Consider the following 25,277-nt stretch of genomic DNA (forward strand, 5'->3'; position numbering starts at 1 on the left):
GTGTCCTCGGCGAACTTGATGATGTGGTTTGAGCTGTGTCTAGCTATGCAGTCATGTGTCAGCAATGTGTACAACAACGGGCTGAGAACACATCCTTGAGGAGCTCCTGTGCTCAATCTGATGGTGCTGGAAACGTTGTCGCCGATATGAACAGACTGAGGCCTCTCTAAAAGAAAGTCCAAGATCCAATTCCGATAGTGCAGGTAAACCTGCATGTCTATGGCCACCTTTAGTCTATGAGAAAAACATGTAAATATTAAATAAATCCAAAAGGCTGGTTTTGCTTCCATAATGGATAATTATATATTAGTTTGGATCAAGTACAAGGTACTGTTTTATTACAACAAAGAAAAGGAAAATCATTTTCAAAAATATTTTCATAAAATGCAGTCTATGACAGATGGCCTTTCCATAATTTGGTACTTTCTGGATAACAGGTTTGCAGATTACAGATCTTAGACCTGTACCAGTAGTTTCTGCTCTGAGAGCAGCTGCATTGTAATCTTCTAATTTCCTTGCATATTGCAGTACATAATAATAAAAATAAGCTCCTTAAAATATATGGCACTTAACCCTCTCTGTGTACCTAGCCCCATGAAAAATGCACATAGGACCTAACCTTCATTTATTGTTTAGTGTCTGTAACGTATGGTGTCCCAAACCCCAAAACAAGCCCCAAGGTCCCAGTCTCGGTTCACGCGTCTGCCTTAAACAACCGTTTTTCGCTTCGGGAGGAGCCCACCATTACTGGGATGCCACCAGCTCTTAAAGTGAGAGGACCAAGGGGGCAGTTTTTGGCAGGCAAGGGAACTGTATACAGGAAGGACTGGGCACACAGAGAGAGAACAGTGGTGAAACAGGCCAGGTCAATACCAGTCAGACAGGATCAGGAACCAGGAGCGTAATCAAGACAAACAGGACAGGTCAAAACAAAACAGACAATGCCGTACAGAATCAGGATCCAGAAGATTAGTCAGTAATCAGGCAAGGCCAGTTCAGGAAGCGAATCAGCAGATCATAAGATCAATTACAGGCAAAGGTCAGGAACAGTAAATTAGCTCACAAGCACACCCAGGAACTATCTGAGAATAGACCTTCTGTATGTTGGGCATGAGTCATTGCAGAGCAAGGGGTTTTATAGCCAGACTAATGGCTTACACTGATCACCTGTGGCCTACTTGCAATTATAGATAGCGATAGGAGTGAACCAGGACCATAGCTGTCTGCTCACATACAGCAGAGGCAATGCAGCCAGCCAAAAAACACTAGGTCACTGGTTCAACTCCAGGCAGAATGTTACAGTGTCATTACCAAGGTTCTCTCCCTCTTTCTTGGAGTTATCTTGCTTTCTTATAGTTAGTTCCTGGAACCCAAAGCCATATTTGGCCAAGTCCAACCCTTGCAGCAGACTATTTTTTTTAAAGGTTTTTATTTTGCATTTTAAACAAAAATAAAAAAATAAACACAAATATGCTTGACACTTATTCAGCTTCCGTTTACAATTATTATTATTTTATATGTACAGAGCACTTTCTGTAAGTCAATCATCTGGGAGGGATGCATGAGGGTTGACGTCTAACCAAGGGTCCCGTATTTTCTCAAATTTCCAGGCTGTTCCCCTAGCATTGTACGCCACTTTGATTAGGGGTAATGTACCATTTATTAAGTCAATCCATTGCTGCAGTGAGGGAGGGTTGGGGCTCATCCATTTCATCATTACCTATGCTTATTAGGTATCTATAATACCTAATAAGCAAATCTCCGGGGACTTGATTCCTGGAAAGGATAGGAATAAATTGGTGTATTGTATGACTTATGCCCAGTATGCTGCTACTCTAGGGCAGTCCCATATCAAATGGAGGAAACCGGTTTCTTCCTTGCCGCATTTTACACAAGTGTCTTCGTCTACTCTACCAATAGCTTTGAGCCTCAGTGGGTTAATATAAATTTGGTGAATCATTTTAAATTGAATCATTCTATCCCTGAGTGATATTAGGCAGGGGTATACGTTATCTATAGCCTCTTCCCATTGGTCCTCCTCTAGAGAAAGGATGAGTGACTGCCATTTTTGTTTGGCTTTATTGAATGGGGGAGGATGTGAGGATTGAATTATATTGTACAGCTGAGATAGCAGTTTGGTGGGGTCTGGTCCAAAGTCTGGCTTCCCATGCCAGCAATGTGGGTGTAATTTGAAAAGAGCTGAACTGCGCATGAAATGCATGTCTCAGTTGAAGTATCGGAATAATTGTATATCTTGACGATTCAATTTGGCTTTTAATTGCTCCAGGGAGACAAAACTATCCTCTATCATCAAGTCCTCAATGTGTCTTATACCCATTTGTGGCCAGTAATTAAAGTCTGCTAGATGCCTCATATGAGGCAAGTTAGAATTTCTCCAAAGAGGAGTTTTGCCAGGTATGGAGGTCCCTGCTTTGGGTTGTAGCCCTGCACATACTTTAATGAGTGGTAGTAATTACTCCTGGCAACTGTTAAAGAGTTGCTGTCATCTGGGTTAAACCAGTTGTGAATGTAGGATAATTGGGAGGCAAAATAATAATGTTGCAGGTGGCGGGAGGGTGAGCCCTCCTTTGTCTTTAGGGGCGGTTAGGGTAGACCATGACATTCTTGCGGCCTTGTTGGCCCATATGAAGGAGATTCGTTCACTATTTATTTTCTTAAAGAAAAGGTTAGTGATATAGAAAGGTGAGTTCCATAACGGATATAAGAATCTAGGTAAATATAGCATTTTGAATAAATTAACTCTACCCCATAAAGTTAGTGGTAGTTTAATCCAGTGTGGAGTTGCCGTTTTGAAACTTGTAAGGATGGGTTCCAAATTCTCAGCTACATATAAGGAGGTGTCTGTCATAACAATGATACCCAAGTAGCGGAATCTAGTTACTACAGTGAGTGCCAAGGTCTCTTCCATGGCAACCAGGTTCCCCAGGGGAAATAGTATTGATTTGCTCTTATTTATCCGTAGGCCACTATTGCCCCAAACCTTTCTAATACTTCCAATGCTGCCCTTAGTGAAGGACCAGCATCTGCAAGGAAAAGTAACACTACCAATTGATATACCTTTAATTGGTCTAGGTTATTATCAGTGCTAATCCCTTTGTAATATTCTGCAAACATGTTAGCCATAGTAGCGGGGTCTGTCACCAGGTCCCCTAATTGGTTCCGCAGTCCTGGAAACACTGTGACTTGATCTGTCAGTTTTGCCATATATGCCAGCATTTTGCTATTTTTATCCCCTAGGTCAAACCCCCACTGTCTGGAATATAGTAACTTTTTCCTAGCATTATCTGATAGCAAAAGATCTAGTTCTCTTTGGGCCCTAGATAGTGTGTCCTGATTCTCCTTAGATTTAGTCTGGTAGTATACCTGTTCTGCCTCGAATATCGCTTTTTCTGCAGCTTTGATACTAGCTTTTTTAGTTTCCCTGGAGGCATGTATGGTAGTTATAAGGGTGCCCCTGACCACTGCCTTAGCTGCATCCCACACCACTATGGGAGGGGCAGTATTTTGGTTAATTTCCCAGTATTCCCTGATATCTTTTGCATCAGACTATTTACCTGTCTAGCAATAATAAAATGTGTGACAATATAATCAGATGATGCCGGCCACAGCATTATTGTTTGACAGTACAGTTGTCATACAACATGTACAAATACTGTATTGCATAGACATAACCATTACAGAATGTTAGTGCACAGCAGCCATTTAACATAATATTTTATAACTTTACACAACCCACCCTTGGCCTGTCAGTCAAATAAAGCAATGCCAAAGGATCAACAATGTCATGGAGCAACAACTAACAAAGCAGCAAACAAAATACGCCCTCCTTTCCCACAATCGCTTGCCCCACAAAATGGAGGATAGAACCATGAACCTAAAGATCCTTCCACCACTATATAGGAAAGGCATCAGTTACCCAAAGTAACACGGGCAACTTTAATGAACTGCATGACTGGCACAAAGTAAACTTTGTGTTGAAATATCTGTTAAATCTATTGCTTAGTAATTTGATAATATGACACGTGATGTGACAGGTCCCGCTGTTTTTATCCTCAGTCACTAAACATGGGAAGATTCCCCAAGACACAGATGTACCACCATATGGTACATATCAGAGGGGATGCGCCACAAAGACCTTTTGATATTCTATGGAATAGGGAAACACTCTGTGCAGGAAATGAATGTAATAAATATGGAGAACCTGCATATATGCCAGTAAACCAAGATGTTAATCACACATGGTACACTAACCATGCTATGTGAAAGTAATTATTATTAATTTTATTTCAGGCAGAAGAGTAACTTAAAACTATTTGGGTCTGCATAGCTGTTGTATAGTAAAGTGCTGATGGGATTTCTATTTTCTCCTCATATCACCTTCATAGGCTATGTTTCATCTGTTGTTTCTACATAAACAGCCAGTAAATGAATGCTTAAGCTAGAATTACATCTTTTACAAATTATTGCAGCAATATATTGCAATAACAATAAGGATTCTTTCAGTGGATTGGCTTAATCACTGACTTCTAGGGGACTTTCTCAGTATTTTTTTTTCTTTTTCTTGTGTTCAACTGCTCATGCAACAGTTGTTTTTTTAACTACAACTCCCAGAATACTTCAAAGATGCTGATACTTTTCTCTACCTGATCAAATCAGAGCTCTTCAGCCTGCGACTTGCCAATAGTATAATAAACTACACTTCCCATAAGTCCAAGCAATAAACATTTATGGATGCTGGGAGCTTGAGTTGATCAACAGCTGGACAGCCATGAGGTCAAAGTTCCCTGCTACAGATTAAGGGTTTCCAGCATCAAATATCAAAACAGAGCCATTGATTTAGCTGCTGGGAAACACAACTGTGCTTGTGTAAGGATAATTAAACTTAGTCATCCCTAGTACATCTTTTCCAAAAGCTATCATAGTTAAATTAGACAAATTGAGCAAATGAATTTGGTGCTGTGCCATAGCACCTGCTGGAAGAACTTGTAACAGCTCACATATGCCTGCCATATTTTGCACACTGCCTGAAGCTGTTGATCAATTGCTTCCTGCTTGACTAGGGAATGGGAAAATTATATTGGGAGAGACGTATAAAATCTGTAAAGGCCAGCTGTTCCGCTGTCAATGTTAAAAATATTCATGCAGAGTTAACACCAGGGAATGACTTGCCAAAGCATCAGCTGAACAATGGGCTACAACACAGAGCTGAAAATGCTTGTAGAAATGCAAGACATTCTATGCAGATGTTGGCCAAAATGTTTGCTCCCAAATTATCATTTTTGCTGCCAGGAACTTTATTTTCAGTTTGAGACTAATACACATCTTAAATGATTTGGGAGTATTACAATACTCTGATGTAGATAATAAAAGAAAAGTACAATTGTCATTGAACTGACCCTCCTCCCTATTTTACCCCTGACTGATCCTATGGTCAAGGCTTAATGTAAAATCTTATTTCCAAAGGCCAACATTCTCCAAAGCCCTGTATTATGGGAAAATGAATTGCACCAAATATCCATGATAAGAGAACTAGTAGACACAATTAAACTAAAATGAACTGCAGTTCAGCATTTAACTACTAAGTGGGATAGAAGGGATACAAGAGGTGTAAGTGCTATAATATACTGCTGCATTTTATTGAAGAGGTTCTTTGAGATTTAGTAATTGTTATCCACCCATGTTTTACACTATAGGTGCTATTACAGGGGTTCTGAAAATGTCTGAGAATAAAGTAGCAATACCTTCTAAACTCATTTGTTGGATTTTACCAATTTTTTTTGTGCTATTATTGCTTGGAGTTAAAATGGTTTACCTAAAATTTTGCTGTTTAATTTCCATAGCATACTTAAACTTCTGCATATTATTTGTAGCAAAATTGCTCTTTAATAGGATGGGAACCATTGGTGAACAGCAAGATCAGGTTAAGATCTGGCTTTTGACTAGGCCATTCTAAGACATTCAGGTAGTGCTTTGCTCAGAATTCTCAGATGCTCTTTCCTATCTCCTTTTTGACCAGAGCAACATCAGAACACTTCTCTGTTCTCCTTCTGAAGGTATATCTCGTTGACTTCCACTGTATAGTTACAGGATCTGACAGCAGGAGGCCCTGTTGTTACAAAATTCATTATATTGGCAGTTAATAAAAACTTAAATAACTCTGAAACTAAAAAAAAAAAGAAATTTCAAAATTGCTTAGAAAAGTATCCCAAGCAATTTTACATTCAATTTTTTTAAAGGTTTGCTTACCTTTGTACATAGATCAATCAACAGATTTTGACTTTGGTGGTCCTTTCAGTGCAAAATGGTCAGTAGCCCATCTTCCAGCAAATCCTTTTACTCCTTGGTCCTTGCACAGCATTACTTATTTATTACTTATTGGATCAATGAGAACACTTACTCAGAGCAGACAGCTGGTGTTGCCTGTAGTACTCACTAGTATAAGGAGCATGTACGGTTACAGATGCCTTCTATGAAACAAATCAATGTGTGCTCAATTTTTCACCATTTTCACATTTTGCAATTTCTCTTGTATATAAACCTGCAGCTATATCTATAATCTATATAAGAGCTGCAGACCCACCTTCTCCTTCCAGCTGGAATATTCATTATCTCTGCAGTCTGCAGTGACTATTAAGCTCTCCAGAGCCGCTCAGGCAGATGTAAATGCAGAAAATAGATAACTGTGCATCCCTGAGTGCTAGGAACAACATAGGACACTTATAGCTGTGGAAGAATATGGGACAGAATTATACATAAGGTTTATTTAAAAGGGGAGGTATATGCCTTTTATACTTTACATGATCTGTTAGTACAAATGATTGGATTATTAGATTATTCAGCGAATCAGAAACTAAAGGTTTGGGCTATGGCACACAGAGTATGAATTTGCTTGGTTGTTCTGAGCTTTAATGAGAGTTCCATAAATTAGCCTTCTGGAACAACCATGCTAATAGGGAATCAGAACTTGGCATCAAGTACGTTTTGTATACACAATCAATCAGCTGGGACTGGAATTTACTGTGGGAAGAAAATGTTATAAACTCACATTCTGTTTGGTAGCAGTCAGGCAGAGCACTTTTCTTGGCTTCTTTCACAGTCACTTGCTATATGCACTCATTGCTGATGTTTTCAGTAAAAAAACATGCAAATATGATGACTATTTATTTTGTGTACTAATTGGATACAGTAATTATCTGTACGGGTTCTGCTAATACTTCCTGTTTATACTAAATGTTCTGTCATTTGTTAATAGGACCCCTTCAATACCCATGCTGCTCATCCTTTAGTTTAAAAGTTAATTATGGATTCAGAGGCATGGCTGAATTATACAACATTTTCACATCAATCCATTAGAATAAATACGTTTAAATTCATATTAAGAGCAAACAAAGTGACCAACCCTACAGGCAACAAGGGGAAATACCTGCATTTAGATGAAAAAAAAAAAAACCAACACATTTGCGGTGCCAACGCAAGACAGTCCCCCTTTGCATCAGTCCTGGACTAATTTCAAAGCTATGTATCCACTTCTTAGCCCTCTTTAATACTGAACTAGTGGTGTTCCTTAAAGGGAGAGAAATGCTTGGAGAGCTAACACTGACAATGGGTTAGTAACTCATTTTATTTTTTTATGCACTTATACCAATTCATACTAATATATAGAAATATTTAATAATCCTGGATGAAGAAATGCTGTAGAGAAATTGGTCAAAAATGGAGGTAGCAGAGATATGTTTTTTGCTGGATGGAAGAGAAGGCAAAGGAAGGAAGGAGACACGAGTGGGGAAAGCAGATAATACGTTTACTGACTTTTTAAACAGGTACATGAAATAATGAAATTGTAGGTGAGGTTTTAAAAAACTTGCCTAATGGCAGAAATGATAGAGATTTTTTTTCATCCACAATTCCAGCTTCATTGCACCTTCATGAACATATCAGTGCATGAACAAATTCAAGGCAACATAATCATATCCAAAATATAAATTGAATAAGAAGACTTTGTTCTTTTGCTGTTCCAATGGAGTCAAATTCTTGAAAAATGTTTGTGCCTTAGTTTTAATTCCTTGAGATTCCTGCAGAATGTGCCTTAACTCCCATTGTATGTAGATGCTATTCAGCACTCAGTGTAATGAGGTGTTAGGAAACATATTGCATTTACTTCAAAAACAGACTAAAACAAGACACATGGACATGTTTTACCTGTACAAAAATAAGTGCAGACTGTTAAGGCAGGAAATGCAGACAAGGAGGCCACACAAGATATAGGGAAAGTCTCTGGAGCCCACAAGGTTTTAGGAAAGATCTTGTACGTTGAGAAGGTCCCTACATTAAAGAAGGAGAGCTAGAGGAAGGCCTGGAAGATCCAATAAATCTCCAGTTAGGGATACTCAAAGCAATATTTACAGCAAAACAGAACTTATATATTAAACTTGTTTAATTTGCCCTAAAATAAACAGTATTGATCTCATATATTATTTTGTTAACACTGTATTACTATGTATATTTTTGGAATGTTTACCCATTAAATAAGTGGGAGCTGTTGCACTGTATTCTAGCAGTATAAAATGTAATTTTTGCAAGGTAAAGATTATGTTATTGTGGTGGCACACTGCTAATTTCAGTATTATTCTCTTGGTTTGAGAATTTTGTTAGGTTATTTGTTACATGTTTGAGCAATTCATCTTGGGAAGCACAGTATTTGTTTTTAAAACAATACTGCTGGATTTTGTAGAAAAGCAAAATGGTTATGGTTTGATATATAAGTTAGCAATGACGTTGGTAAAATAAGTAAAAGTGGATTCATCATGAAATTCAATTAGCTGGGAAAGATAAAACATTTTCAGGTACAAAGAGGCCAATAAAGTATGCAAAAAAGAAATCAGACAAGCTTAAATATAGAATGGAAAAGGGTATTGCAATGAAGAAAAATAAAAATAAATATGAAATAATTTATAAAATAGGCAAATAGTAAAAATTAAATAAGAAGGGGTGGGACACTTGTATTAGAGCAACAATTGGTTCAATTATAGTATTTTAGGGACATTCATTAACTTAACTTATTTAGTAATATTTGTTGATAATAAGCTTTGTAACGCTGAACAGTGTTAGTCAAAAGCTACTAAAATCAAGTACTGTCATGCATAAAAATGGCATTAACCGAATGGTCAATACTGGCTAAGGCCTCATCTTGAGCATGTTGTACAATCTGGGCCAGTCTTTAAAAAAGGATATTAATGAGCTGGAAAGGGTGGATCTCAAAGGCCACCTGTTTAGACTTGAGGAAGAGGCAAAATTGTTTTTTTACAGTGAGGTTGCCTATACGAGTGGTTTGAACACTGCACATTCTATTCCAAATCAAAACATGAAGAAAAATGTATCAAAAGTTATTCCTTTACAGAAAGTGAAGAAAAGGGAATAATAGCAGTATCTTTACAAACTCAAAATAACTATATAAACTAAAAAATGTTTCAAGGTTTTACATTTCTTTGAACTGAACTAATATTTAGTTGTATAAGCACTGTTTTGGAGAACTGCTACAAATCTGTGTTGCATGGAGTCAACTTCTAGCACCTGTTACATTCCACAATTATTCTGCATTTCTTGGTTTTGCCTCAGAAACAGCATTTTTAATGTCACCCCACAAGTTTTCTATTGGATTAGGATCCGGGTATTGGGCTGGTCACTCCATAATGTCTTGTTGGGCTGGAAGCAAGAAGTTGCTCATTTGCTGGTGTGTTTGGGTCGTTGTCTTGTTGAAGCACCCATTTCAAGGACAGTTCTTCTTCAGCATAAGGCAACATGACCTCTTCAAGTATTTTGATGTATTGAAACTAATCCATGATCCCTGGTATGCGATAAATAGGCTCAACACCATAGTATGAGAAACATCCCCATATCATGATGCTTGTACCACCATGCTCCACAGTGTACTTTGGCTTGAATTCAGTGTTTTGGGGGTCACCTGACAAACTGGCTGCAGTCCCTAGACCCAAAAACAACAATCTTGCTTTCATCAGTGCACAAAATGTTGTGCCATTTCTCTTTAGGCCAGTCATTGGGGCTCATTTATCAACACTGGGCAAATTTGCCCATGGACAGTAACCCATGGCAACCAATCAAATTTCTGCATTCATTGTTTTACTTGCAGCTGGCTTTAAAAAGTTAAACACTGATAGGTTGCTATAGGTAACTGCCTATGGGCAAATTTGACCAGTGTTGATAAATGAGCAGCAATTGTGTTCTTTGATACATTGTAACCTCTTCAGCACAACTTTTTTTCAAAAATTGGACTTTGCGGGGGCTTCTTGCTGATAGCTTGGCTTCACATAGGTGTCTTCTAATTGTAACAGTACATTTAAAAAGATGTGCTCCGATCATACATTGTAACACCAATGTGAAATTGATACAGAAGCGTAATAATATCGAATAATCCTGTGACAAATAATGCCATCCGTTTTCTAATATACTGTGACTTTGCTGATTTGTGCACTTACATACAAATATATACACATGCGCAATACAAAAGTAAAATAGACAATAAACAATCAAAAATAAACACAAAACATCACTTGATAGCCTGTGCACTGTGCAATTAAGAATGTATCTTTATATTAAAACATCGATCCTATATATCAAAAGCTGGTCTTCCTTTTAATAACACTCCAGCCGCTGTAGTAAATTCAATTTACCCTGGTGGTCCAGTGGTGCGGTGCGGACACTTGCCATGCCGCTCTGCGTCAAGCGCCATCTTAGATCCCTAAGGGCGCACGTGCGCGCGCCTCCATGTTATTTAAAGACGCAGGCGCGGGAGGCACCCAAATACAAGGTAGGAGACTCTGTTTGGTTGTCTACAAAAAACATCAAGCTTAAGGTCCTCTCTCTCAAGTTGGGACCCAGGTTTATTGGTCCATATGCCATTATGGAAATAATTAATCCATCTTCTGTTTGTCTCAAATTACCAGTCAATTTCAAAATCTCTAATTCCTTCCATGTGTCTCTTTTAAAGCCAGCTTCACAGGTCCGTCAACTGTCTGTTCCTCCCCTAGTGTTGGTTGAAGGTCAGTCTGAATTTGAGGTCCAAGAGCGCCTCGATTCTCGCCTTGTGCGAGGTAAGCTCCAGTATTTAGTTAAATGGAAGGGCTATTGGGTTCCAGTTAGTGACATCAGGGCTGACCGTCTCAGGAGACAGTTCCACCTAAAGTTTCCTGAGAGACCTGGGGGTCCAGTGGCCCCCCCTAAAGGGGGGGTAATGTAGTAAATTCAACTTACCCTGGTGGTCCAGTGGTGCGGCGGGGACACCCCCTGCGCCATCAGCGGGGACGCCCGCCACGCAGCTCCATGTCAAGCGCCATCTTAGAGCCCTAAGGGCACGCGTGCCTCCTCGCTATTTAAAGGCGCAGGCGCTCTGGCATGATGACGCCAGCGCGCAATGGCGCCAAATTTGAAATCTATAAAAGGCTTATTAAAGCCACAGGACCTTGACCGTGATAGGATCTTGTTCCTGGTGCTTTGTGAGCTTCTGTATTTTGTATTCTGATTCTGATCCTGGTTTTTACCCCTGCCTGGCTATTGACTATCCTGACCTCTATATTTGACCCTTGCCTGAATTTCGACTACCCCTTCTGCTGAACCCTCCTGTCTGATTGATTACCTGGTTTTGACCCTTGCCTGCCTGATTACGATTTACATCTGCCTGCCTCGACCCGGCCTGTTCTGATGATGATTCTGGTTTCCTGTTTTGCACCGTGACCCTCGGCCTAAAGACTCTAGCTAACAGTCGTGTCCCTCTGTCTATCCAAAACCTCTAGCTTTGCACCTCTTGTTTAAGTCCTGGTGGCATCCAAGTACCTGAGGGCTCCTCCTGAGGCCAAAGGCGGTCACTTTACAGGTGAAGCACGAGCCTAGACCAGGGTGCTTGGCATTTGTTCTGGTGTTGGGTGCCGACCGTGACAGCCACAAATTGGTGATACCAGTTCATGAAAACTATGAAAATATCACTTATAGAATACATCTGTCACCTGTGTATTGTAACAGATACATTTATAAAGCAGCAAACTAGGTCCAAATGCACAATTACAATCAACCAGTGGTGTAATTGGACAAAGTTTGTGCCTGTTATATTCTGCAGCAGAATATTGGCTTGGTGCTGAATGCACCACCTCAATTGTCCCCATGTGTTACAATGAATGCAATTGCATTCAAAGCAATTCATGGGGCATTTTAATTCTCAAAGTGATCTAATTAACCAGCAAAACGATCATGGAAAGGAATTTATGGGGGGCATAAAATATACAAGTTGCAAGACTACAGAAAGAACTGATAATAGATATAATTTAGAAAGTGCTAATCCAGATGCATATAGCAAGGAAGAAAATTATTATTAGAAATACACAGCAGGTAGGCGCATGCGCAGCCAACCAGACAGGATGTGTCTGTGAAAGGCTCCGCTCCCGTACTACTAAATGTAAGCTATAACTGCAGCCGAACTTTTATTTTTGAGAACCCCCAAGGTGGCGTAACCGCGGGCTGAAAGTACCCGACTAAGCGGAGATATGGCTCCCCCACCTTCTACAAAGAAAGGCCAGCGCACCCCACCAATGTTCCAGCGACGCGCCCAGGAAAGTGGAACGCTGCCATCTTTACCGGCACAAGAGGGACGCGAGCTGAGCGGAGAGCCACAGTCGGCAGGAGAGGGTGTGCAGGCAGCTCTCCGCGCGGTACAAGAAATATTTAAAACTGAACTGGCAGCAGCGGTGGCTGACTTTGCTCGCCAAATTAAAGACTTGGCGGGCCGAGTGGACCATTTGGAGCGGCGCTCTGATACATGCGCTATAGCCCTGCGAGAGGACCAAAAGCAATTAGCCCTCCATCATGAGCGGATTCTCCAGCTAGAGAGTAAAATGGAGGAGCTGAAGAACAGAGCAAGGAGGGGGAATTTGAGAGTGATAGGAGTACCGGAATCAGAGGTTGATTTGTCTCAGCTGATGAGGGGAGCGTTGCAACAGCTATTACCAGACCTTCCAGAGGAACAGCTACGCATAGAGAGAATCCACCGGGCGTTGGGACGACCAAGAGACACTAATCAGCCCAGAGATATTCTGCTTAAATTACATTACGTGGAAACCAGAGACCAGGCCCTGCGAGCGACACGGTCTGTAAGTAGAGACATATTACCTCATAAGATGCAATTATATACAGACCTGGCCCCAATAACTTTACAGAAACGACGGCTGATGAAGCCAGTCACTTCAGAATTGATAAAAAGAAGTGTGAAATATAAATGGGGATTCCCGTTTGCATTGCAGTTTAGTTGGGAGGGCCGGCAATATTTTTTAAGTACACAAGCGGAAGGTTTACTGTTCCTGGAAGGTATTAAAGCACCAGGCATTTATGAGAAAGGAGAAGAATCATGCACTTTACGCCCAGATCAGGAATGGAAGCAAGTAGCTTCGTCTAAACAAATGAAGCGTCCTGCCCCTCATTCCCCCTCCAAGGATCAGAGGTTACCTCGACCAAGGATTAATATAGAAGGCGGGCAGCTGGCCACGATCGAAATATAATCCTTGGAAGTACTGTATAGAATTGGTCTGATAAAATCTATCATGAGTCAGGATGCTTTTGGGGGTGTTTCAGCGGGGGAAAATTGGCTGTCAAGTTTGGACATGAGAGCAGGATATGAACCCGACCCCATACTCTGTAAAAAGACTGGGGACACCTACCCCCAAAAGTAGATTATAAACCCATGAGTTTAAACGGTCTGATATTTTTGTATAAATTCAGATATATTTATATGTATTTTTTTTTTTTTTTTTTTTTTTTTTTGGTAGTATTGGGATTTTGCTGCCTTAGTTAGAGTACATCTGTCAGTGTGATGGATAATTACAATCTAGACGTACTCAGAAATGGGTGTGAACCATGTTTTTGTGTCTTTTACCCTGTTTTTTTTTTTTTTTTTCTGTGAGGTTCTTTTTATCCACAGCGGCTGGGTCAATAGAGGAGGTACGAAAAAGAAGCTCGGGTAGTCTTCCATTAAGTCATATATGGCAAAATAAAAATATATTATAGTTTGAATGTCTATTAAAGTAATTTCGCACAACGTACAGGGGTTGAACTCCCCAATTAAGCGCAGGGCAGCTTTTCAGATGTACCACCGACTTTCCACTGATATTTTATGTCTTCAAGAGACCCATTTTACGAAACGCTCTTTTCCTAAATTTTTTCACAAGAATTATACCACTTGCTTTCTGGCATCTGCGGATAAGAAACATAGAGGTGTAGCAATATGTTTTAATAGAAACTTCCCTTTTTTGGTAACAAAGACTAAAGTGGATGATAATGGTCAGTACATAGTAATAGAAGGAAAACTGTTAGACCAGGAGTATGTTATCTTATCTACCTATGCTCCAGTAGACTCGCCTTTACGCTTTTTTGAGTCAATGAGTAAATTTATTTCATACCCCAGTACAGGTAGAATAATTTGGGCAGGAGATTTTAATCTCACCTTTAACCATCAACTAGATAGATCCTCAGCTGGAGGTACAACCTATCACAAAAATAATACACAAAAGATCAATAAGCTTTTACAGGATTTTAACTTATTGGATTCATGGAGAGAAATAAATGGCAATAAAAGAGATTACTCATTTTACTCACATCCTCACAAGAGCTATTCGAGGATTGATTATATTTTGGTTAATACCGTAGATGCAGAATCTATTCGAGACTCTAAACTATTAAATTGTTCCTGGTCTGATCACGATATTGTGTTTTTAACTTTAGATTTACAATCCCCTGGACTTGTGCGTCCAACTTGGAAACTTAATGAGAGTCTATTAGCGGACCCAGAATGTATATGTTTTGTAGACCAGGAGACTGAGCTATTTTTTAAAGAAAATACTAAATCAGAAGTAACATCTGAGTGGATCTGGGTAGCCTATAAGGCCTTCATTAGAGGATGTCTAATTAAGTATGCAATTAGAAAGAAGAAAGAGAGAAATCAAATACAGGAGAGACTGGAGATGGAACTTACAGATCTAGAGCAGAGTAATAGGCAAAATCCCACTAAGAAAGGAAGAAAGCTTATTGAGGAGGTAAGGCAGAAATTAAGGGCTGTTCAGATAGTAGGAGCCGAGTATGCCATGCGGAGAACAAATTTTGGTTTCTATAGGTGGGCCAATAAACCCGGCAGAATGTTAGCGGGCCTCCTGAGGGCTGGAAAGCGCAGGAATTTGATTAGTAAAATTAGACTGAAAGATGGGCAAGTTTCAGCTAATCCTGATAAGGTAGCTAGAGTGTTCGTAAAATATTACCAACATCTGTACGCAGTCGGAGAGAAGAAGAAGCAGGGAAAAATAGATGCATTTCTGGGAAAGTTTGCCCCGAGGCCACTCACTGAGGAAATGAGAGGGATGCTAGATCTAGGGATCTCCCAGGAAGAAATAAAAGATACTATTAAGGGCTTAAAAGCGGGTAAAGCCCCAGGACCGGACGGCTTCTCGTCATTATTTTATAAGAAATTTCAGAGCAAGTTAATTCCCCACTTATCTAGACTCTATCAACATATCACGGCAGGTAATTCTATCCCAGCAGAAATGACGGAAGCCAAAATATCAGTACTATTGAAGCCGAATAGAGATATGCTGACCCCTAAAAACTATAGGCCGATCTCTTTGCTTAATATTGATATTAAAATCCTGGCCTCTATATTAGCGTCCAGGTTGAATAAAATCTTAAATACTATCATACATAAGGATCAGATTGGCTTTATTCCTACCAGGCAAGCACCGGATAATATTAGGAAGATCATAAATTTAGTGACCTGTGCAAACAAAACTAAAACGCCGTTATGTTTGCTAGCATTGGATATTGAGAAAGCATTCGATACTTTGGATTGGCAATACCTGTTTAAAACTCTAGAAGCGGTCAATTGTGGCGATTCTCTTATTAATACGCTCAAAGTATACTATAAGCATCCAACAGCTAGACTTAACCTCCCCGTTACAGCCTCTCCAGAGGTTATTAAGATTGAACGGGTAACAAGACAGGGGTGCCTCCTGTCAACTGCCCTTTTTGCTCTGGCGATGGAACCCCTGGCGAGAGCAATTAGGGATAATGTGGACATTAAAGGTTTAAGAGTGAAGGGCAAAGAGTATAAATTGTCGCTGTTCGCAGATGACCTTTTAGTACATCTGATAAATCCAATGACATCACTGCCCAACCTTATGCAGACCTTGAAGATGTTCGCAAAGATATCAGGACTCAATATTAACGCAGAAAAGTCCAAAATTGTGCCCTGCAATATCCCACAACATATAGTTAAACTGATAGAATTAAATTTTGGATTCAGAGTACAATCGGAATACTTACAATATTTGGGAATAAAACTCACTTCTTCCCCAGCTTTACTGTACAAGGTTAATTTCCTACCTATGTTTAAGGTACTTATACAGAAATTACAGCAATGGGATAAATACTCAATATCACTGTTGGGTAGGATCCATTGTGTTAAAATGACGTTGCTACCAATAATTTTGTATCTTTTCCGAACTTTACCCATATTAGTCCCATTAAGGGACATACGGAATTTCCAGTCGGGCATAAATAACTTTATATGGCATAATAAGCACCCACGAATATCTGCGCAAATTATGAATCTACACAAGGCAAATGGGGGCCTTTCTGTCCCGAACATCATAAAATATTATCAGGCGGCTAGGATAGCCCAATGGGCTCTTGTACATGCTGGACAACAGGCCCCCCTCTGGGTCCAGATCGAAAATGATCTGCTGCATCCTTTTTTAATGCACCAAGTTTTATGGTTATCTAAAATACCCTATAATCACTTTAAAGATGCATCACAAGTAACAATTGAAATGTTAAAGCTTTGGCAATTGCTAGCAGGGAAATTTGGGCTTAAGTCTTCCCCTTCACTATTATGTCCTTTAATATATAATTATGATTTTTCACCGGGTTTATCAGGAAATATTTTTAGATGGTGGACAGATAAGGGAGTTACTACTACAATGTCTTTAACGCAGCGAAGATGACCACTTACACTCTCACAAATTATGGAAATTTACCAACCTCCACCACACGAAATTTTTAGAACTTTACAGCTATTGCACTGTATTGTTAAACAAGCGTCACATTGTGAGCACAAGATTTTCATGATTTCGAGTTTTGAGTCAATATGCAGCAAATCCTCGCTTGGGGCAGGTATACTGGGTTCAGTATATTAAAGTTTGAATAAGCCAGTTTTGGGTAAAGAAAAACAACGATACATGCATATGTGGGAAAAGGAGCTCAATTTCACGTTGTCGATACAACAATGGTACCAATGTAGTTTAGCGGCAAATCAAGGTAATATTAGCGCCACATTTAATGAGACTTCTTTAAAAATATTGCACAGAACATATTTAGTCCCAGCCAGACTGCAAAAGTTATATCCCTCAAGTGACCCACATTGCTTTAGGGGTTGTAAAGAAAAGGGGACCATGGCCCACATCTGGTGGGATTGTACGATAGTATCGAAATATTGGGATTTTGTAAGGAACTATATTTCGGGAGTCTTGGGAGTCAACTTTGAAAAAGATCCGACAGTGATGCTGTTGGGGAGGAAACCTGATTATCTCCCTAAAACATCATATAAATTGAGCCAATTCATTTTAATGGCAGCCAGTAATTGGAAGAAACCTAATATATCTTCGGAGCTTTTGAAAACTAGAATAATATATATAGCAACTAATGAGAAATTGAATTACAAGCTACAGAATAACATGGAGACATATGATAGAATCTGGATGCCCTGGCTATTATATGAGAACGATGCACTGTTATCTCCATCTTTGCATGTATAAATGAGTTTATGCCCAGCCGCTGAATAGGGTAGAGAACCCCCTTTTTTGCCTTTTTTTTTTTTTTTCTCTCTTTTCCATACAAAAATTGTGGGGTTTTTTTGTATTTTTTTTCTTGTTTGTATATTCTTTGAAAATGTGTAATAAAATATTTTGATTACAAAAAAAAAAAAAAGTTGGGGAGCAACACGATCATGGAAAAAGTTCCAATGGGGTGCCCTATAAGGGCTGAAATTGGCTATTTGGTAGCCCTTATGTGAACAGGCAGACTACAAGTGAGGCTGTTTGACTTTACACATAGTCTTCATGCCACCAAAACTTGCCTCCAAGTCAGATATCCAAAAAAGCATCCACTTTGAAGCAATTGGGAATAACATCAAAACAGGTTGGTGAGTAACATGTTGCTCACGAGTCACTGGTTGGGGATTACTGATCTAGAGAATCATCTATCACAGATGAACATATGAACACTCTTGCTGTACCTTGATTTCCGCTATTTTAGATTTCTTCTGCCAGTCCCAGACTGTCAGCATGTGCTCATTGGAGTCATCTATCACAAACAAATGCACCCCGGAATCCTAATGAGAGAAGACAAGATTGGTTAGGATGGACTGAAGACAAGAGGGAATCAACTGAAAGGATTAATGCAGAGTAACACATTAGTTAAATACAGTGAAACCTCAATTTTACATCCTCGGATTTTAAGTTTTCCCTTGTTTTACATCGTTGTTTACACCTATATATTATGCATAATACATTTCCCTGATTTTACATTTAAAAAAAAAAAAAGAAATACACAGCACATTTACCAATAAAAAGACAAAATGACTGCTGGGCCTCAGAACAGATGGATATCAATGTAGAAGATAAGGAATACATTTACCAATAAATTCTCTGCAAGCTAACATTACATTCGATGAAAAGTGTCTTTTTGTGCATCTAGTTCTATCAGTATTTCCAGTGTCTTTTCACATCACTGAAAGCCAGAAAATGCTCAGCATTCACCGATGACATCAGTAATCAGGTGTAATTTACAAGGCAGTGCTCTAAGTGGTGTTAAATGAGAAATTATGCCATATATTTATGTCAATATTTCTTATTCATTTTTGTGCATAAATATTTGCTTTTTATCGTTTATAGCAGCTGGTCAACTCCAGGATTAGACCGAGCCCTGGCACAAGGGTGTTTCTAGCAGCTGGTCAACGGCACAGCGTGGGTTAGACCGAGCGCTGGTGATTTTTTTTTCAGTGTTTTGTGTACTAATTGTAGCCAAATATTGCCTATAGCTGCTATTCAGCCTTTAAAACAGGGAATTATTTATAGATGTATGTTTATTAGCTGGGGCTAAAAAGCTTCCTGCTTTCTCACTATACAGTAGCTTCTGAGTTAAGGGAAAGTGCAATATTGTCTTACTACTCTGTCACATTACACTACAAACTTAGAATGCTGATAGATAGTGGAGGATGGGAATTATTTACAGGTGTATGTTAGTTGGCTGGGGCTTAAAAGCTCCCTGCTTTCTCACTAGAGCTCCTGAGTGTAGGGTAAGTGCACAATGGTCTTACTGCTCTACTTCTTTTTGTGTACAAAATTTGGCTTTTAAAGTGGACCTGTCACCCAGACACAAAAATCTGTATAATAAAAGTCCTTTTCAAATTAAACATGAAATACAATTTCAATCTTTTATTAAAGCATTCATAGCTGTTGTAAACTCATTTAAAAATCTCGGCTGTCAATCAAATATTGTCTGCCCCTCCTCTATGCCAATGGCATAGAGGTGGGGCAGACAATTACTTTCACTTTTCACTCAGCACCTAGATGTCACAGCTCTCCACACATTCCCTCGTTCTCTTTACTGGTTAATTGTGTAGCCAGGGCATGGAAATGGACATCGGGTCCCCCATTCTGGTGCACAAACAAGATTCTGAGAAGATAAAAGGCCTGCCTTAGTAACAGTGTCCACAAAATGGCTCCTGCCTGCTTGCTATAATTATGAATTCCCAGACTGAAGGAAACAAGATTCAAATAATTTTTATAGCGTAATTAAAGTTCATTTTGCTTGACTAATGTGATAAAATAGGATTTTGAATCATTTTTTTGGGTGACATGTCCCCTTTAATTGTTTATTTGAGTTAGACTGATCACTTGCACAAGGGTGTTTCTAGCAGCTGATCAACTTTACAGCGTGGGTTAGACCAATGCCTGGTGATTTTTTTCCGTGTTTTGTTTTTATTTTGTGTAATGCAACTAGAACTGCAACAATCTTGTGCTAGAGAACACTCCCAGTATATCTAATCTCCCTTTTATATTCTCCACCTACCCCCTTACCTGGATAATGTGCTGCACACCCATGCAAAAATTATTCTGTTCAGTGAGGTTTAATATGCATCCATTCTGTCATTGGAAAATGGCTTGAGGGGACGCTAAGCTAGATTCTGACTGCTGATGTATATAGTATTTTACATTTCGACTGTAATATAATGTTATCCCAATTTTTATTTTGAATTAAAACATGCAATATTTTTAAGGCTAAAGATGTTGTAATTTTGATATGCGTTCTATTTAAATTCTTCTCTTTCCACTGTCCCATAGGTTTGTTAAAGGGATACTGTCATGGTTCATCAGATAGTGCTGATCCAGCAGAATTCTGCACTGAAATCCGTTTCTCAAGAGTGCAAACTCAGATACATCAGAAAGTGCTGATCCAGCAGAATTCTGCACTGAAATCCGTTTCTCAAGAGAGCAAACTGATTTTTTTTATATTTAATGTTGAAATCTTACATGGGGCTAGACATATTGTCAGTTTCCCAGCTGCCCCCAGTCATGTGACTTGTGTTCTGATAAACTGCAGTCACCCTTTACTGATGTACTGCAAGTTGGAGTGATATCACCTCCCTCTCATCCCCCCCAGAAGCCTAACAACAGAACAATGGGAAGGTAACCAGATAGCAGCTCCGTAACATAAGATATAACAGTAGATCCAAGAACAACACTCAATAGTAAAAATCCAGATCCCACTGAGACACATTCAGTTAGGTAAAAACAGAGTAGTTGAAACAACAGCCTGCCAGAAAGCAGTTCCATTCTAAAGTGCTGGCTCTTTCTGAAACACATGACCAGGCAAAATGACCTGCCTACAAACCAATATTATAACATGATAGAATCCCTTTAAAGGAGAACTAAATCCTTAAAAGGAATATGGCTAAAGACACCATATATTATTTACTGTACTTGTTGCATCAGCCTAAAGTTTCAGTATCTCAATAGCAGCAATGATCCAGGACTTCAAACTTGTCACAGGAGGTGACCATTTTGAAAAGTGTCTGCGACACCCACATTGGGTTCTGAGCAGCCGTTGAGAAGCTAAAGCTTAAGGGTTGTAGCAGAATATCAAGCAGAAAACAAGGTTGGCCTGTAATATAAGCTGATGTTAAAAGGCTGATTATTAAATTCTGATGCTAGTTGCACAGGTTTCTGTGCTGCCATGTAGTAATTATATGCATTAATTACTAATTAGCCTTATACTATGATATTTATATTCTATGTGCACTGTATATTTTGAGTGGGTCCCTAAGCTCAGTAAATGACAGCAGCACAGAGCATGTGCAGATAATCAGCAGAAAAGAAGATGGGAAGCTACTGGGGCTCCTTTGGAGGGACAGGAATTTATTAACCAAAAGGTAACCATCTTTTTTTTTTTAACAAAAAGTACCAATGTCTATTAAATCAAGTCTCTGTGTTACATCTTGCATCTGACAATGTAAAGAAATAGAAGGAATGAAATGCAATGCTAGATAAACTTTATGTTCAGACTCTATCATAAGATTCTAATGCTCAAAGGTTTATGTAATGAATATTTTCCAGTCATTACGTACAGTATATTTTCTAGGAATCATCATTTTTCATATTTTGCACTTTATATAAAGAAAATGTAAAATAATTTTACACTGCCAATACTTGACTACATACATTACTTTCAAACTCAGTATTTTTATGCTGATAGCTGTTACGTAGCAGCTACAGTACCATGGAGGTTAAATGAAAGGTGAAACAAATTAAACAATAAGGTGCAACATTGCAGGCCATTCTAGTGTCCTCGGTTAGTATCTGTAGTTTTAAAATATACTAAAAGCAGTTTGTATCTTAATTACAGCCAATACAACTCAAATGTCCATTACTTCAGAACACAACTCCTTTAGAGGCTATTAAAGTCTTCTACTGGGAGGAACATTGAGGTCACATAATAGTTAGGGATGTAGCGAACGTCGGAAAAAAAGTTCGCGAACATATTCGCGAACTTGCGTCAAAAATGCGAACGGTTCGCGAACGTCGCGAACCCCATAGACTTCAATGGGAAGGCGAATTTTAAAAGCTAGAAAAGACATTTCTGGCCAGAAAAATGATTTTAAAGTTGTTTAAAGGGTGCAACGACCTGGACAGTGCCATGCCAGAGGGGGATCAAGTGCAAAAATGTTTCTAAAAAATCCATTGTTGACACAGCGCTGCGTTTTGTGCTGTAAAGGGCAGAAATCACACTACATTTCTAAACCTGTGTAATAAAATGCTTTAAAACGTCTGGCGTCTACATGCCAATCAAGTCGTGTAAAAGTTACAGCCTGTTCACACGCAAAGACGAAACGCGGTGCTTACTGCAACGCAAAAAGACGCAAAGAGCTTTAATGAATGATACCGTCAAGTGAGCAAATAATAGTTTTTAATTACTAGTTGCTTGTCACCTCCAGGATGTTCGTCCTGTTGGTGGCAATATTTCTGTAGTGGTGTGTTTAGCAGTCACCGTGCTTGTCGCACGTGCACGGTCAGGCAGAGGTAATTCAATGTACAGTGAAGTGAACCAAAAAACACTGATTCTGCAGTGTGGGCCCAGTTTTGGTCTACTTTATTGATCACCTGCGGTGACCATAAAAGATGCGATTTTGCCACTGTTGCAGAACCCTGAAAAATTAGGCATGTGTACTTTCCTGAAAAATTATGTTTTTTTTGTCGCAGCCACTGAACCAGGAGTCCAGAAACAATATGCCATATAAATGCTGAAAATATTAATTTTTTTTTGTGGCAGCCACTGCAGCACAGAGGCCAGAAAAAATATGCCATATAAATGCAAACAATATTAATTTTTTTTTTGTCGCAGCCACTGCAGCACAGAGGCCAGAAAAAATATGCCATATAAATGCAAACAATATTAATTTTTTTTTGGTCGCAGCCACTGAAGCACAGAGGCAAGAAAAAATATGCCATATAAATGCTGAAAATATTCATTTATTTTTGTCGCAGCCACTGAAGCACAGAGGCCAGAAAAAATATGCCATATAAATGCTGAAAATATTCCATTTTTTTGGTCGCAGCCACTGAAGCACAGAGGCCAGGAAAAATATGCCATATAAATGCTGAAAATATTCTGTTTTTTTTAGTCGCAGCCACTGAAGCACAGAGGCCAGAAAAAATATGCCATATAAATGCTGAAAATATTCAATTTTTTTGGTCGCAGCCACTGAAGCACAGAGGCCAGGAAAAATATGCCATATAAATGCTGAAAATATTCTGTTTTTTTTAGTCGCAGCCACTGAAGCACAGAGGCCAGAAAAAATATGCCATATAAATGCTGAAAATATTCATTTTTTTGTCACAGCCACTGAAGCACAGAGGCCAGAAAAAATATGCCATATAAATGCTGAAAATATTCATTTTTTTGTCACAGCCACTGAAGCACAGAGGCCAGAAAAAATATGCCATATAAATGCTGAAAATATTCTGTTTTTTTTGGTCGCAGCCACTGAAGCACAGAGGCCAGAAAAAATATGCCATATAAATGCTGAAAATATTCTGTTTTTTTTGGTCGCAGCCACTGAAGCACAGAGGCCAGAAAAACTCAGGATTTACCTGGATTCAAATTAAACCAGTAGGGTTTGCACCCTAGTTTGTAACGGTGGTGGAGGGAGGAGGACGCTAAAGGACAGCTGTATGTGGAGTCATGAGGCGTGCAGAGAAGGACAGCTGCATGGGGAGTCAGAATCAGAAACTCAGAACAAGTCTTCCGGCGTGCAGTAACCCTCCGAGATCCACCCCTCATTCATTTTAATAAAGGTCAGGTAATCCACACTTTTGTGACCTAGGCGAGTTCTCTTCTCAGTTACAATCCCTCCTGCTGCACTGAAGGTCCTTTCTGAGAGGACACTTGAGGCGGGGCAAGACAAGAGGTTCATGGCAAATTGTGACAGCTCTGGCCACAGATCAAGCCTGCGCACCCAGTAGTCCAGGGGTTCATCGCTCCTCAGAGTGTCGATATCTGCAGTTAATGCCAGGTAGTCCGCTACCTGCCGGTCGAGGCGTTCTTTGAGGGTGGATCCAGAAGGGTTCTGCCGCTGCCTTGGACAAAAAAACATTTGCATGTCTGACGTTACAGAGTGGCCAAAGTGCTTTGTCCTTGCAGGTGCGCTCGTGGCAGGATTACTGGCACCTCTGCCCCTGGAATGTTGATGAGTTCCTGAAGTGACATCACCCTTAAAAGCATTGTACAACATGTTTTGCAGGCTGGTTTGTAAATGCAGCATCCTTTCAGACTTGTGGTATGTTGGTAACATTTCTGCCACTTTATGCTTGTACCGAGGGTCTAGTAGAGTCGCGACCCAGTACAGGTCCTTCTCCTTAAGCCTCTTGATACGGGGGTCCTTCAACAGGCATGACAGCATGAAAGACCCCATTCTCACAAGGTTGGATGCAGAGGTATCCATCTCCGCTTCCTCGTTATCAAGGACTGCATCATCCACGGTCTCCTCCCCCCAGCCACGTACAAGACCAGGGGTCCCCAAAAGGTCACCACCAGCCCCCTGGGAAGCCTGCTCCTGTTGGTCCTCCTCCTCCACAAAGCCACCTTCCTCCTCTGACTCCACTTCTGACACCTCTCCCTGCGTTGCAGCAGGTGCCTGGGTTCGTTCTGGTGATTCCGACCAGAAATCGTGCGCTTCCTGCTCCTCGTCACGCTGGTCTACAGCCTCATCTGTCACTCGTCGCACGGCACGCTCCAGGAAGAAAGCAAAGGGTATTAGGTCGCTGATGGTGCCTTCGGTGCGACTGACCATATTTGTAACCTCTTCAAAAGGGCGCATGAGCCTGCAGGCATCGCGCATAAGCACCCAGTAACGGGGGAAAAAAATCCCCAGCTCTGCAGATCCAGTCCTACCACCCAGTTCAAACAGGTATTCGTTGACGGCTCTTTGTTGTTGCAGCAGATGTTCCAACATGAGGAGCGTTGAATTCCAGCGAGTCTGGCTGTCGCAAATCAAACGCCTGACTGGCATGTTGTACCGCTGCTGAATGTCAGCAAGGCGTGCCATGGCTGTATAGGAACGTCTGAAATGGGCCGACACCTTCCTGGACTGCCTGAGA

Source organism: Xenopus laevis, chromosome 6S (genome assembly GCF_017654675.1).
Source record: "Xenopus laevis strain J_2021 chromosome 6S, Xenopus_laevis_v10.1, whole genome shotgun sequence".
NCBI lineage: Eukaryota > Metazoa > Chordata > Amphibia > Anura > Pipidae > Xenopus > Xenopus laevis.